We start from the raw sequence: 5,000 nt of genomic DNA, 5'->3' as shown, positions 1-5,000 counted from the left end.
CACCACCTGCAAACTTTGGATTACACTTTCTGTGGATTGTATATACACTGGTGGACACTCACATTGGACTTATCAACACACTGGGGTTCTTGGACTGTTTTTAGGGTATGGACAAATGAACTGTATTCTTTTAACAGAGTTTACCTGTTTTTAGGGTATGGACAAATGAACTGTATTCTTTTAACAGAGTTTACCTAGTTTTATCGTGTTGTTTTAAAGTCTTTTATGTGAACCTTGTAAATACACCAAATCTATTTAAACCAATTTTCTTTTATGTCTCATTCTTTAAACCACTAGTCATCTCTCACAGTTAAATCTGACCCCATTTTAGTCTTGTAACTCGGCTGATAAGGCCGATTGTTACACTTTTATGGGAGACCGCCTGGGAATACCAGGTGCTGTAAGCTTTTGCCTTTTCTTCACTATTTATATAATATGCTGGCTTTTACGGAGGCTGATCTTTAAATAGCCCACTTTTTGGAGCAGCCCTCGCTTATGGCCATACCGCGCTGAGAGCGCCCGATCTCGTCTGATCTCGGAAGCTAAGCAGCGTCGGGCCTGGTTAGTACTTGGATGGGAGACCGCCTGGGAATACCAGGTGCTGTAAGCTTTTGCCTTTTCTTCACTATTTATATAATATGCTGGCTTTTACGGAGGCTGATCTTTAAACAGCCCACTTTTTGGAGCAGCCCTCGCTTACGGCCATACCCCCACCTGAGGCGCTAGAGAGCTACAGGAAGTGAGTTGGCTGCAGTTGGGAGAGGAAGGCTCTCCTCCATTTTGTTTATTTTTCTTTTGTGTTTCTTTTACTTCAACTTAAGTTTTTTGTGCTTTTTTGTTAGTTTTAAACCACCCAACAGCAGCATCTCGGTTGGCTGGAGGGTGGTTAACCTTTTTTTGCTTTTTTTTTTCTTTAAAATGGACGGATTAATGGATAATGACACAGGACCGGCTGGAGGAACACGAATGGTACATGACACTGGACTGGGCGGAGAGACATGCATGGCAAACAACACTGGACTGGACTATCAACAACGAGCAGGATACAGGAAAAAACAAGACGCAAGAGACAACCCAAGTGGAAAGAAATATTTGAAGGAGGCAACACTGAGTGTGAATGTGGAACATGTAAATGAGGTGAGAGCTGTGGATATTATTAAAGCAGTGACGGACAAGTGTGGAAATGGAAAAATTCTAGCGTTAAGGCCAAGACAAGGAAAAGAGTTTGAATTAACAATGGAAAAGGAGGAATCGTGTGAGGATTTAATCGATGGACTGACAATTAAAGGGGTGAACTGTGAAATAAAAAAACTGCAAAATAGAGATTACGTTGTTTCCTTCATGCACCTGCCCGTCTACCTGGACGACACTGAAATTATTAGAAAATTGGAAGGATGGGGAGTTAAACCTCTTTCAAAAATTAAAAGAAGATGCTACCCGGGCACTGAAATAGAGGATGGAACAAGGTTCCTAAAGGTAAGGTTCCCTAAAGAGGTAGCATCATTGCCTTACAGCACGAGGCTGGAAACGGCAGAAGGGTTGCAGTATTTTAGGGTGATGCACAGCCACCAGGTGAAGACCTGTAGACTGTGCATGAGCCCAGACCACCTGCTAAAAGAGTGCCCTGAGTTTACATGCTACAAGTGCGATGAAAGGGGACATTTTGCAAGAGACTGTAACGCAGTCAGGTGCCCGGAGTGTCAGCAAATTTTAAATAAGTGTGAGTGTTGGATGGAGGACGAGGAAGGAGGCACGGAAAGTCAGGTGGACGGACAGGTGCGTGAAGGAAACAACGAGGAGGACGGAGAAACTTGCGAAACACAAGAGGAAGGATTACAACAAAAAGAAACAGAAGGAGCAACAGGCAACCGAGAGGAAGGAGAAGAAGAAAAAGGGAACGATGAACTTAAGGAACATGCAACACAACAAGACACCCACTGGACAGAAATGGAAACATTGGACACTTCTAAAAGTTTTCTGGACGACGTAGAGAGAGATGGACAAAGAATGGGAAATCAAAACAAAGAAACAGACAATGGAGAGCAAGCAAAGATGGACAACATGGGAAAGGACAGAGAGGGGAGAGGACTAATTAGAAGGAGAGCCTTAAAGGTAAAACCAAATGTGGAAAATGCAAGAAAAAAATCATGACAAATGTAAACAGATATGAAGTGTTAAGTGGGCTGGAGGGAGAAGATGGTGTATAATGTTTTCTAGGTATTTGTTTTTATTTCTTTTAATGGTTTTAAGTTGTGTTACTTTTAATGCGAGGGGATTGATGGACATGAGAAAATTTGAAAGACTGAAAGAAAAATGCAAAGGAGAAGATGTTATCGCTTTGCAAGAAACAAACTGGAAAGAGAGTGTGATGATGGACTATAAAAAGAAATGGGAAGGAGATATTTTATATAACAATGGGGATGGAAGGCTTGGAAGAGGTGTAGCGTTTTTAATGAGGAAAGATGTGTTTAATGCAAGCAAAGTAGTGTATAAAGATAAGATAGGGAAATGTATGGTATTAGAAGTAAATTATGAAGGACGTGAAATTATTTTAGCGAATGTACATGCACCAGTGGAAGAGAAGGAAAAGAAAGAGTTTTTTAATGTTTTAAGAAACATTGTAAAGAAGTATAAAGAAATAATTATGATGGGGGATTTTAACACAGTTTTTAGTAAACAAGATATGGCTGAAGGAATGGTTTTTAAAACAGATACAGGAAGAAAAGAATTAAAAGCATTAATGGATGAAAACAATATGATAGATGTGTGGAGAGAAAGAAATGAAAAGAAAAAAGAATTTTCGAGAAGACAAATAGTAGGGCAGTTTGTATGCCAAACTAGAATTGACTTTGTTTTATGTACAAGAAATGTGGAGAATTTTATAGAAAATATTAAGTACAAAGAAACAAGTTTTAGCGATCATAAGATTTTATCTTTTAAGTTGGACTGGAGTCAAATGCAAAGAGGTCCTGGAGTATGGATTTTAAATACACAGATTTTAAAGAATGAAGATTATGTTTTAAAAGTGAAAGAAATTATAGAAAAAGAAAAGGAAAATGGAATGTATGAAGAGGATAAGAGAATATGGTGGGAGAGTGTAAAGTTTTTAATCAAAAAATTCTCAATCAGGTATTGTAGTTCTATTCAGAAATGCAAAAGATCCAAAGAAAGAGGAATAAAGGAAAGTTTGGAAATGGAATTGAATAAAGAATTTAAAGACATACAAAAGATAAAGGAAATGGAGGGGAAACTGAAAGAAATAGAAGAAAAGGAATATGAGGGGGCGAGGTTAAGAAGCAAAGCAAAATATGTGGTGGAGGGAGAAAAATGTACAAAGTTCTTTTTTGATCTGGAAAAAAAGAGAGGGAAAGCTGAAACGATAAAAGAAATAAGAGGGGAAAATGGGGAAATTGTAGAAGGGAATGAAAAGATTTTAAAAGAAATAAAGAATTTTTATGAGGATCTGTTTAGTGCAAGGGGGGTGGAAGAGGAGGAAAAAAAGGAACTGTTGAATCAGATAAAAGCAAAAGTAAGTGAGGAACATAAAAAAGAATGTGACCAAGAAATCAGGGAAGACGAGATTGAAAGAGCAATAAATCAACTGAATAAAAAGAAAAGTCCAGGAATAGATGGTTTGGGAACTGAATTTTATGTCTGTTTTAAAGAAGTTTTAACAAAGATTTTAAATGAGGTTTTTAAAGAAATTTTTGAAAAGGAAGAGATTAATGAAAGAACAAGGATGGGGTTAATGAAATTGATATATAAAAGGAAAGGAGAAAAAGTAGATCTAAAAAACTACAGACCAATCACGATGTTGAATACAGATCTTAAGATTTTAGCGAAGGTTTTAGCAAACAGATTAAAGGAAGTAATGCCAAGTATAATTAAAACAAACCAAGCATATGGAGTCAAAGGAAGAGATATAGCCGACATAACAATGAGTATAAGGGACACGATATGGTACATGAAAGAAAAAAATGAAGAAGGATATATAATTAGTTTGGATTTTGAAAAAGCTTTTGATAGGGTTGAGCACGGGTATTTATTTGAGGTTTTAAGGAGTTTTGGGTTCGGGGAAAATTTTATTAAATGGATTGAGATTTTATATAAGGGTGCACTAACAAAGATAAAATGTAATGGGTTTTTAACAGAGTGTTTTAAAATAACAAGGTCAATAAGACAGGGTTGTCCACTCTCAGCATTATTGTACTCACTTGTTTCTGAACCCTTGGGACTGGCTATAAAACAGAATGAAAGATTAATAGGGATAGAAATTGAGGGAAATAAGGCTGAGGGGAAAGTTTTTCAATATGCTGATGACACAACAATAATTGTAAAGGGAAAAGAGAGTGTTAAAGAAGTTATGAAGTTGGTAAAAGAATATTGTAGTGGGTCTGGAAGTAAAGTAAATGAGGAGAAAACGGTATATATGAGATTTGGTAAAGCTATGGTTTTAATGGATTGTTTTAATTTTAAGGAAGTGGAAGAAATGAGGATTTTAGGAGTTGTAATGGGAAAGAATGAGAGGAAAGTAAGAGATGAAATGTGGGAGCAACTAGTAACAGATATAGAGAGAAGATTAAATTTTTGGAAATTGAGAACTTTAAACTTGAAGGGGAAGGTTTTAATATTGAATGTTTTAATGGTTTCTAAACTTTGGTATGTTTTATATGTTTCTGAAATACCTTTATGGACAGAACGGAGGTTGAAGAAATGTTTTCTTGACTTTTTATGGGAGGGGAAACCAGCAAGGATTGCACATAATACGATTTTAGGGGCGATAGAGAAGGGGGGCTTAGGTTTAATGGATGTGGAACAGCGAAAAAATGCGTTGAGAGTAAAAATTGTTAAGAAATACCTGCAACAAGATAACAAAACTGAGTGGAAAAAAACAATGAAATACTTTTTAAACAAATGTGGGGATTTTAACATGGGGGACGGATTATTATGGATGAAAACAAAAATTTGGATGACGGAAGGATTACCCGAATTTTATAGAG

General features: G+C 36.8%; 1 protein-coding gene and 1 non-coding gene across 2 annotated transcripts in view; both read left to right on the top strand.

Annotated features, from left to right (window-relative positions):
• LOC141305341 (uncharacterized) overlaps positions 1-5,000 on the top strand; it is a 587,365-nt gene that overhangs the window by 469,144 nt on the left and 113,221 nt on the right. The window lies entirely within an intron of this gene.
• LOC141307809 (5S ribosomal RNA) lies at positions 492-610 on the top strand. The gene has a single exon (XR_012346734.1). It is a non-coding gene; the product is annotated as a 5S ribosomal RNA (ribosomal RNA).

This window comes from Garra rufa, unplaced genomic scaffold, assembly GCF_049309525.1.
Source record: "Garra rufa unplaced genomic scaffold, GarRuf1.0 hap1_unplaced_002, whole genome shotgun sequence".
Taxonomy (NCBI): domain Eukaryota; kingdom Metazoa; phylum Chordata; class Actinopteri; order Cypriniformes; family Cyprinidae; genus Garra; species Garra rufa.
This window is presented reverse-complemented; position numbering and strand designations above follow the sequence as displayed.